At 35.1% G+C, this 12,293-nt stretch overlaps 1 non-coding gene across 1 annotated transcript; it reads right to left on the bottom strand.

Moving 5' to 3' along the window:
- Nucleotides 1–11,192: 11,192 nt before the first annotated feature.
- On the bottom strand, nucleotides 11,193–11,264 carry Trnac-gca. The gene has a single exon. It is a non-coding gene; the product is annotated as a tRNA-Cys (tRNA).
- Between the last annotated feature and the right edge of the window lie 1,029 nt (nucleotides 11,265–12,293).

The raw sequence follows: 12,293 nt of genomic DNA, 5'->3' as shown, positions 1-12,293 counted from the left end.
CTTATCCTCCCTGTTATATACACCTGTTACAGACCATATACGAAACATGGGTAATAACATTTAAACAAAACACGAGACTTATCGGAGAATACGATATGAGTTTATGGATTCTGTCAAAGGAATTCCTGCAACAAAATCAACACGATTACAGCATTTTAAACTCCCGATGACCACAAACCCCGTTTGGTTGAGGCCCTCCATGGGTTGATCCGCAAGACACGATTGTCAACAGATAACTAGAAAGAAATGGTTTTTTATTTCACAATATAAATCTTTCCATTCAATTTCTCAAAAATGAGATATTCGCTAGAGTTGTTAGTTTCATTATCTCAGATTAGGATTTGAATTGAAAAAGCAGGTGAAGAATTTAGTTTTTAAAGAAAGCCCTTTGGAGCCTCCTCTGTGAATTTCGACGATCACAGAAATTATTGCCGTGAGATAACAGGAGTTTCGTATCATTAAACAGGAAGTCCATCCGTGTGACGGGAATGCTGTCCGTTTTATTATTATGATTCAATTGATATTGGAAGGTGTAATAATGGGTCTATTTACGATAACGCCAGACACGTCTACCTTTGAACTCTGAGAATATTACTAATTAATGACCAGCCCTTATCTACAAACAAAGGAATAAACTCATCTGTTATTGTATGTAGACTGACCGACGTGCTTGTCTAAAATACGGAATGTCTCCTCCGGGAAACAGAACTCTTCAGTCAAGAAGATAGGTAATGAGCCTTAACGTCAGCTGTCTTTAGAAATTATTTCAGTATTTGAAGGCAATTTAGTTTGAATTGAGGCATTTCTGGTGTTACATTTATATCAAATAGAATCCATTATCAACAACGGTTTGGAAACAGGTCGCAGAGATGAAAAGTACGTTCTTGAAAGCATCTTTAAGTCGTTCCGAACAAGTACTGTTGATGGGGACTATATAGATTTCAGCTCTTCCGTTTTTCTCCATGGACGTCCGTTTATCCATGTTGCACTCTGGGGCACAGCACCCCTACTTATCACATATTACCGAATGGCGGATAACAAATGTAGGTCAATATGAACTATATCAAGACTTTGACCCTTATCTTTGAAAAATATATATGCCCAGAGCATAACTTTAATAGAGGCCTCAAACCTGGTACACATTTTCGGTCGTCAGAGAGTCGCAAGCTAAAGTAGGTCGCTGTAATTTTTTATTTGAACTTTGACCTCTTTCTTTCATAGTAAAAACCTTGTGTATAACAAAACTTCTAAGAACACAATACGTTGCATACCAAAAATTGTACGATAACGCTGTGATATATATGAATAGCAGATGCAAGTTTTCTACGCTTTCACTTCTAACCAATACCAGGGTCAGTTTCTCAACAGTAGAAGCCATTATATAACTCACTGGAGAAATAACTCTGGTACATGAAGAGCAGCACAGTTTGTCATAGAATCAAAGAAAAGTGTTCACCTGTAGTGCTTATATCGATAGAGAACTATGAATTGTCACTCCTACAATTACAGGGCTGATGGTACTTAAAATAATTATATATATATAGGATATGTATATGTATTTAAATGAATTTCAGTAAGAATATGCTTGTTGAGATATTTTCAATATGAAATGACTATATATTAAGTATTTTTTATTTACAAAATCCTGATTGGGGACCAATGTATGCAGTTTGATTAGCTGTATAACAGAACTGCTGACAATATCTAGTTCAGGACCATTTGTTCAAAGTTTCATTACCACAAATGTCCATACATATTTCGTTCCCTGAATGTATCAGACTATTTTCACGTGTCTGATATATGTAGGAAATCCACGTAGGGCACACGTGGTATCAATATCAGCACAGTAAAATCGTCATTTCGGCACGAATTAATAATTTTTAACCATTCGGCATTACACGTTACTTGGTTCTAATGAAAAGCTTTGTAAGGACACTTACATTGGACATTCAGGTTTTAATTATTGAAAGATTTTTCGATCTATTAGTTTTTGAATAGTGTTAACAAATAACCTTCCTTTTTTTTTTACAAAACTTTCGTTATTGGGAATATTATGCTGGCTTGTTCATAGTCAAGGAAGTTTTCTGAGAAATCGGGAGGATGCGTTTGTATACTTTTGATATGTTTATGTTTGAAATGATTTTCGTTGTGGATTTGCTTTTTTAGATAGTTTCAATATGAATAAAGTATTTCTCATGAAAATGCATAATGTTAGTAACAATGTTATTAGTTTGATAGATATTTATAACGAAAGTTACCTATGAATATGTATAGCCGTCAGAGTAATTTTCGTTTTGAATATGTATTAAAGTATATGCAATTTTCGTAAAGATAAGGCATTATATTAATGAGTAACTTAATTAGTTATACTAGCTATACATATGAGGTATTTACAGTTCAGAACAGTGAACACCTATACTGTTTGACTTGTATACCACAGTTTACAGGTATGATAGAATAATACATTACAATGATCATTTAAACAGGAATGATTAGGATGATAGATACGTATCATATTTTAATGTTATATACCTAATGTACTACATTTTATGTTTTAGCTTCTGCTAATTGCAAGGGGGAAAGTTAATAAAAATGAAATCATCATATTTGATGCAATGAGCTTTTACTGAATAACACACTGTGCCTCTAGCTCTGTATAGTATTTCTGCTAACTACATATGATTTTAAAAGGGTCTCATTTGAAGAAAAAAATATTATTTGCGGATCGGGGTTGGGAGGAGTTAGACGAGGAGCAGTTTCGCCTCCCATACCCACACCGGACTTGGCGCTTAGACCCTGACCAGGAAGCTGTTTTGATATAATGGGCGTTGCCAATGCATATTCAATAACCATGACACGAATTTCGACTTCGAGTTAAATCGATTATCGGGATAAGAGGGGTATTCAGGATAAGTGGGTTAAGTGTGGTATTCGCTATAAATTGGTTATTCGGAATAAGTGGAGTATTTGATATGAGAAATATCGATACATAAGAGCTCGTGTTTCACTGAAATGTAAAGAATGACTTTTGTGTTGTTCTAGCAAACTTTCTCGTGTTATCCATTTCAAGTTTACCCCATAGCAAAAATCTTTTCCGCATCATTAAATAGAAGGAAGTGATAAAGCTGGCACCTAGTTGAATAGGCGTAGTTTCGATGTTTGGAGAATAACAACCAATTTTTCCAATTTAAATCGGATTCGTATTTACAGGTGATTGTTAAATCCACAGTTTATAATGACAATACACGTAATCTAGAGTTATTACCTAACGGTCTGTCTGTTTTCTCACGCTTCGATGGGGTTAATATATGTCGAAATGACCACCAGGGTAGTTAGGTGACCATCAATTCGGACAAATCGACCAACTCCATGATACAATAGTTGGAATTTTTATTATTCCGCCTAAGGTCAAATCTCCTAAACCTTACAGGTAGGAGATAACAAGCTAGGTACCATCTAATTAGCGGTGTCTTTCATGTCTACCTGTAACGGTAATGTTCGAAGGGAGACAACCCGTAGGCTTAAACGATAACTGTCCACAATAGGTAATACAAAGAAACGAAATTTAACACGTGTTAAATTAGTAGATCGTTGATAAATTAAACAAATATTTTCTCTTTTCATAACTACCAGTAAAAGTGTTATAGTTCCAGGCGGATCGAGATTACTAGTAGCAATAATAACACTTTAATGGGCGTATCCAGTGTGATCTTTTATCCCAATCCTTATTGGGGTCATCTAGTTTGACCAATTAAACTGACCATCAAAATATACGTGTATTAACGTTTAAACTACAAAAGAAAACCTATACCATGTGACCCTTGAACTCGCTCCGCCTGTTAAGTTGTAAACAATTATGACTTGACCAGTTTGCCCATTTGGTTTAGTTTCGGACATTTATTAGCCATTTGCTGAGAATACAATACACAAATTACTTAATTATGAGACGCTTTAAATCAAACCACGTCTAATGTCGTAAAATCTTTAGAATTTCACACCAGAAATGTATGAGGCCGCGGAGGAACAATCTGACGTAATATAAAAGTGGGACGTGATTGGTTTCACCATTACCCGAGTACGTTACGACCAAACCCTAATCTCCAAATAACAGTTCCTTGTAATCCAGAGAATTTAATCGCAGACGTCTTATTGCTTCTGGTCATTTTAATTAAACAATCAAACAATCGATTTCGACACGCGTGTTTGTTCCTGCACTTTTCCTCGACTCGTTCGCATCTTGTGGTAGAGCAACAACGATGACAGCCTGAAATAAAACAATGTTAACACACGCGTGTAATCCTACTCGTATCAAGTTGTTTTATCTTAAATGCTGATGCATGTATTTTAAAATAGAACATGTTAATCTGCACAGCGATAGGAAGACAACTGTAATCTTGCGTCAGACTGACTGTCTTTCGAAGCAATTGGAGCTTTCAGATTATTTAAATTTTGCATCAGAACACGTCCTTAGTCAGAACGTTATTTACATCTGGAAGTCTATCATGATGCATACTTTACCATACATTGAATATTGAATAAGATCTGGAAATTATGCTCTCCGTTGATTGTAATACATTTTTTAGATATGAACCAAAGCCATCATATTCACGTAGGGATTTTGAATCCAAATTATGTATGATTTATTAATATGCCTGGTTTTTTCTGTGATGAAGGCGCTGAAAACTTGTGCCTGATTCATTGTCTACGTTTAGCAATAAATATCTGTTATAAAACTGAAGTCGGAACTTGCGACGGGGTAGAGTCCATACCCAGATAACTGAGAAACCAACGATCCGTTACACTACACTAACTTTTCTAGAATTCAAATTTCCTCGCCGAGCTGAAGATGAAGTGAAAATGGAATATGACAGACGGAAAAAAACCACATTTGGTCAAAGAAATATAAAGTATTCTTTCAAATCAGAAAAGCGAATCCTCAAAACGAATGGAAGTTTTTTTCTTTAGTGTGCTGTGTATTGTTTAATGGTATGGACATATATATTATATATAATTTATCATAGCCTAGAATGAAATCTATAAGATTTTCTTTTGGTATAATATCAGATCATATTCAAAATTACTCATAAGCATACTTTTAAGCTAGAGATATCTATAAAAAAAGATTGAGAAATTAATATAACACTGCGTATAGCAACATTACATCAAAATACTGTCTTTACATTGTTCCAGTCCATATCTTACCCTAGTTAAATCGAGCCAAAAGAAATTCATTTGAAAACATTTTATAATTAGTGTTTTTGTATCCAGCATAGGGTGATGATGGTTACTCTGTAACGTGATTTCCTCTATTCCAGGCGCCGTTAACTTGTTACTTTAAAACATGTCTACGTACCATATATGGACATTATCAATTATTTTTTAATGTAAATATATGTATTTGGGAATTAACCTTGGTTTTGAAACAACTTCGCTTTCCAATGGTTACGATTTGTCTCTTTTTTATGTATGGTTACGATCAGACCTTCTTCCGGTATGAGCAGGGTGTAAAGCATCCTAAAGCTTGGTAAGCGCTGAAAGTAGGTGTACACCTGGGACCTAATATAACGCCGTTCTGACGTAGGTCAAATTCTTGATATTATGAAAATTATTATTCACACGTTTACAGCTTAGTAGCCATTTATTACGATGACAATGGACAGGTCATTTCAGCGTAGTGTTTATCATGGTATCGTGGATTGACTTTGAAGTCCACTAACGTACAGGACAAGAGCTTGACCGCCTAGATAGTTTACGACCGATCTTCTCCCTCGTAAATATCACCGAACATCATCTTCACACGTTTTCATACCTCGACAGCCTTCATACATTGGCAACCATACATACCTAAGTAGTGTGGGCAAGACAAACAACGATTAGTACAAAACATCAAAACAGTAAATATGTAGTATTTGTTCTACTTAAGCCCGCCTTTTACCCCGTATATTTTGTTTTCTTGTTTTTATGTAATTATTTTTTAAGAGCCTTACGTCAAAAACACGACATAGTAGCCTGCCGTGGTGCAGAATGCTACATTATGCTGATTCATTGTGATCTATTTATAGAATTGGGACAGAACATTTTTTCAAATACCTTTTCTTGGTAAAACCTAGCAATCGAAGATATATTTTTTTTTAAATCAACATAACAATCGGAGAATGTTCTTTCGAATTGCACAGTTTCAAACAAAATATTTTCGGGATTATATATCTTAAAAGGGCAGTATTTATTTCCTCTACAGCAGGAGATAAGGTTTTTCAGAACCAGGTGAAACGACCTATTGCTTTTGTTATGTTTCATGTTATATTTATTAACCAAATTTAAGCAGCATTTTTCACAAGTTCCAACAGGTTTGTGCTTACTATAATTGATACCCCGTATAATGTACAATCTGTTCAGTATGCATCTACAAAGTGTTCTGTCCGTCCAGCCGCCCTCTAACCTAAATATCGTATTGGTCAGTTTGACCCCTTGATCCTGTTACGCACATCAAATGAGATTCAGAATATTGATAGCACTTTAAAAACGTGCGTTTCCGGAAGCCATTTCACATGTCTACAGGAAAATTGCTGAGCATATGTTCGCCAGTGGGATTGCATTGCCACTCTTTGTTTGAAGTCTGGCTTCTTTGCTACGGTAAATTATCATAATTGGAGTAAAAAGAATCTAAAAATCCCAAAATGTTCTCATCAGCGTTATCAATTATGTAGGGGCGCCCGTGTACATCTCTTCCAGGCAGATATATGACCTCCAACCTGTTGGTCAAGCCAAGGTGTTAGGGTTGACCATCTGTGTCCAGTCGGAATAAGGCGGGCAAATTAAATGTCTACGCAGATAAATGACGGTTTTTTACTCTATGTTGGCTTCATGGACAGCAAAAATGAAATTTGTTTTATAAAATGACTGCATCTGGTTTCAGGCCGCTCATTAATCTGTAGATGAATTTCGTCTGTGTTTTTATATTTAGGTTTCAACCTTTTGAATAACAAGAAGCAAATCATATGTTCAATGACGAGTTTCTGAAATGTGTCTTCGATACCAACAACTTTATTTGACATATAATGTCAATTCCTTTACTAATACTTGATTAATTTACATTTACAATATATTATAGAAAATTAAATTTACAATATATTATAGAAAAATACATTTACAATATCTTATAGAAAAATACATTTACAATATCTTATAGAAAAATACATTTACAATATCTTATAGAAAAATACATTTACAATATATTATAGAAAAATACATTTACAATATATTATAGAAAAATACATTTCCAATATATTATTGAAAAATACATTTACAAGAAAGAGTTTACAGTGTTTGATGTAATAAAGTATTGATTGTTTACAATTTGTGTTTGATGTTATAGCGTGTATAGGGAATTTTTTTTGCGTAATTCATTATATTTATAGCGATAAAACGTTATATGTTCATGAAACAAATAAGGATAAAACGTTACAGTTTATCATTAACAACAATCAGGCATGATAGGTATAACGAAACGCCTTATGCAGTAGAAATGATCAGCATGTTGTCAAAAAGACATACAGTTTTAGCTACAAATTATTGTCCGATGTCTTAATATTCACAGCTAGAAGTAAAAACTCGATATAACTACAATTGTTCAGAATGTATCAATTTTCAAAATCTCTTGCAAAATTAAGGTGTCGCGAGCCCATTTCTCGGTATAAAACCTTCGAATTAGAGAGGTACAATTCAAACATTGTATCGAACCCTGTGAACCACTCCTAGGTGTTGGTTCGGCCATCTGTAAGATGTCTGTAGATTCACTGGACAGTCTGGAGTGAAACCACTGACCAGTGGTCGGAACAAGTAGCTGTGTAATGTGATAATTCTAGTCGGAGACGTTAGACAATTGGTAAAAGGATGTGATGAGATATCAAATACTCGCCAAAGTCTCGTGACCTTCGCCGACACTTACCGCTCATTACACTTGAATGATACCATCTGGTTAACGTCCGGTAGGCATTTCAAAAAGATTTTTAAGAATTATCCCGGGAGTTTTGGGACCAAATTATGAGGAATTCATTATATCTACGTTGTTAATTAGGCTGTTTCACCTTGTGATAGTGATATGCCATTTAAAGAAGAAAAATAGATTGTGTGTGGTCATTACAAATCGTCTTCTGAAATTACAAATATATCTCTTCATCTTGCTAATGTAAGTGAGACACCAAATTAAAAACTAAGATTTGTTTGGGTGTGTATTTTAATAACTAAACTCACAAGTGTCTTAAACGAAAACAGAACTTGTGTGTACTAACTCTCTTTTCTCATCCTTTGTAACCAAATTACTCTCCTTCAGGTCTGAATGGTCAAGCGCTTGGAGCCCGTGCCGGTGATACCGGCGTCGGGAGGCCCCCAGTTTTGTTGAATGATGGATGTGTATAGTCTCACATAAACCTTAATGGACAAAGTGTCGCCCCTTGTCTAAGAGACATTCAATTTGGTAACGAGTTGAGTGAATCACGTGCACACTATCAGATCCCTTACCAGCCCACAACTACCTGCCCTACTGTATACGAATCAAATATCTATTTTTCAAACATTACAGATATTACAGATCTATTTATAAAGCATCTCAAGTAAAAAGATGAAAAATACATAATTAATGCTTTCCTTCTGATACAGATCACAGGGATCTGAGAATTTGTAACAGCTGTATTTGCACCTAAACTAAGATGTTCAGAGTACTTTTACTCGTTTTAGGGGTTTAGATCAACTTTCGGTAAAAAAATGCCACCCCAATGATGATATAATACCACCGTTGGGGTGGCAATTTTACCGAAAGTTGATCTAAACCCCTAAAACGTGTAAAATTACTCTGAACATCTTAGTTTAGGTCCAAATACAGCTTTATCAATTATCAGGTCCTGTTTAACCAAACGACGCTTACCTATCATTAATCACGGCATGTATGGTATCAGAATACCATTCAAATCTGATATCTTTATTTAAAATATTTTTTGACACAATTTTATTATGCTCTTAGATAGTTTTGCCAGTTTTGGAGTTCTTGGCCATTTTGTTACTTCAGACGTTTAGTTTAACAAAGGTAGCGTAGCCGACTTCTAGACACCGATCTATTATTCACTAGGTTAGGTACTAAACACGATAATAGGGTCTTGATTTCCTTGGGGACTGCCAACCACGTGAAAAGGCTCCTCACCTGGCGGAGTAATGATGTATTATTACGCCGCGTAGATCACGAAAAAGGACCATTTGCATCGAGTGCTTTATATTGCATGGTGCTAATTGACGTCTAGTGTGTATGGTCATTTAGACTGGTCATTTTACGGCCAAATGACCAGTGCATAATATACACATAAAATCTAATGATTTATTTAAACACTTAGATGACTAAACGAATTTGGGTACCTGCTATTAACCAATTTGGACAAATTAGCATCAATATGGCAAAAATTGGCAAATGATTGACCGAGGTCGCGTTACTTAGGTAATGTCTGTTTAGCTGCCAAACCTGTGTCTGACGGCCCACTTAACGGGTCCGGGATCGTAAAAGTTTATAACACTTGAAAGAACGGTTGAATGATGTTATACTCTCCGGTATAAGTAGATTCGACTATGAAATCAACACTCAATCATACGACTGAGTAACGAATTAAGATGTTTTAAGCTAAGTTTATAAATTCGTTTTTCTTCTTGCTTTTTTAGATATATTAAGGATTTGGTTACATATTCAACTAAGTATTGACATAACAGTAGCGTAGAACGAAAGATGTGTTGTAAATTGACTGACAGTGGATAAAGTGGTGTCTTTTATTCTCGTTCACTTGTAATGTACCTTTGGTTTTCATTGATCAATTCAAATAACGTCAAAAAAGCTGTCGATATATACTGCCGCAAAACAACCCAAGTTCCGTTTGCGACAAAAAACTGTACGATGTCAAACATCAGTATTATATTGTTTATTGCATTAGCGGGCTTTAAAGGCTGTAAAATATTTTAAAAATTCCAACTCCCTGTTTATAATGCCTGCAACAGACACTTCTAGATGTAACCCCATTCCATAATAGATCACTGAAGAATGCAGATTGTAGACTGCATCAATGAAAAATAAGACTTTATTCTTATCCATTTTAGTATACCATCACTCTCGATCTAGCTGTCCCTTAGAATTTCTGTTGAGAATTCCTTCATATAGAAAGTTCTAACAAATCTTAATGGAACAAAAGGATTTCCTTCGAATACATTTCCACGTTTATTAAAACAGAAGGAAACACTATACATTAATGTTAACCCGTTTACGATACGTAGAAAATACATAAAATACGGTAAACAGTTTCTTTACTAACCTCATGAGCGACGCAAACATTCGGTCATGTGTTTCAGTAAGTCGGTAAGATTAGGGCAAACCGGTTGTAACATAATATTCTCGAAGTCAAAGTAAGATTTGATTGAGCTACAAGTTATATGTGTTACTTAACATAAATGATCTGTACATAACTTGTCTCTAAACACCCACACTTTCTAAATGAATACCTATTACTATTTATAAGGGGCCCACTTATTTACTGCTACAAGTAATATCATTAGATGTTAACTATTCTCTCATGAGAATCGGCGCCTACTTCCGCAGACAAAATCTTCCTTACCTTGCATAAGTTATTAATGCTTCAAATTACCCTTCAAACGCAGAAGAGTTCCCCAAGGGAAATTAACGGTAGATAATCACAAATGATTATACAAATAAACAGGTCGTCAGAGCAGACTTGATAGGACGGCTGGGAATTGTGTAACGTCTTTTTGATGACGGTGTGAAAACTACGGGAGATTATTCATGTTGGCAACGAGGAAACCGTCACCATGGATACCGCAGAACCTCGCTTTATGTTACTTCCCATAGTAAAGCGACCGGGATGTTTTTAACTCTCAAGTTTTATATACTGTATGAAGACGCCGTTTTTACAATTAAAAAAAAGGATTTGAATTAGCAGTTTATTAAAAATGTATATTGACTTCTAGTTTTAAATCAGAGCAGGCAGATACAAATAGTTTTCCAGTTCATGAATTTATATATATGAAAATGAGTTGGATGAAAAGATACAAACCATGAATGATGAATTGGGATTCCTTGGTAAGAACACACTAAAGAAAAGTTCCTGATTGGTTCGGTGCCATTCAAAATCTTTATAAAAATAATTAGGGGACACCCGGGTTCGAACCAGGGACCTCTCGATCTGCAGTCGAATGCTCTACCACTGAGCTATATCCCCTTGCATACCTGTAGTAGTAAACTAATATATCATATCCTTATCGTAACAATACTGTTCCCATCTGTTACCACAAATCGGGCCCACATCCGTGATAAGACATGGCGGCTTGAGCGCCTGTCACACATGTCCAATACTTACCTTTCTTTTTCTTTTATATTTTGTTGAAATACCACTAAAGTAATTGACCAACTTAGACGGAGATTTATTCTGGCTAAAAGACTTATAAATGTCCTGTTGTCAATTCGTCAGCTAAATACCAATGACAAAAAAATAACGCCGATAAAAACCTTATCAATGATAGTGGTAATGCAGTATAATAATAATAATAACATACAAAATTTATATAGCGCCCTATATGATTTGTAAAATTACTCTAAAGCGCTTTACAACATATGGATAATAGTAATGGTTATAATTATGAAAACAAAAAACAAACGCTTACAGTCACTTTTATACATTTAAGCAAGCAATGTGCACATAATTGAACAAATAAACAGTTACATGACTTTGATTGTATAATTATCCATTTCTAGTTAAAGTCTTTAAATATCTTTATCGTTTCTATTGGATCATTTAATTGCAAAAGTATATGATCCATATCTTGGGAACTAGATCCGCCTAATACTTGAACGTCGGGAGGTTAACATGAGAAACCTTCGAATTACTCCCTGAGTATCTCTGTTCTGTCAAGGGACGTTTGTCGATCCATGGGAGAAATATCTAATTCTCTTGATTTCCCTATTGTTATTGTAGATATCTTTGTTTTCAGCATTAGAATGAACGAGTTTATAATTGGTTTGTGTTCGAAAATTGAATGATAAATACAGAAACATAGATATTTTTTTTAGATAAAATCCTCTGTCCGTATTCACGAAACCGTTCCCGAGCCCAAGCATGGATTCTTTGCTCAAACCTACTTCCGTGTTACTGGCTTAAAACCATGATACACGGGCGAAACGTCGAGCTTTAGCCTACTTCCGGTAGTCGGCCTCATTTTTTTCCAATCTTCTTTCAGATCATTGCCAAAAT

The sequence above is a fragment of the Mizuhopecten yessoensis genome, unplaced genomic scaffold, assembly GCF_002113885.1.
Source record: "Mizuhopecten yessoensis strain PY_sf001 unplaced genomic scaffold, ASM211388v2 scaffold717, whole genome shotgun sequence".
Classification (NCBI taxonomy): domain Eukaryota; kingdom Metazoa; phylum Mollusca; class Bivalvia; order Pectinida; family Pectinidae; genus Mizuhopecten; species Mizuhopecten yessoensis.
This window is presented reverse-complemented; position numbering and strand designations above follow the sequence as displayed.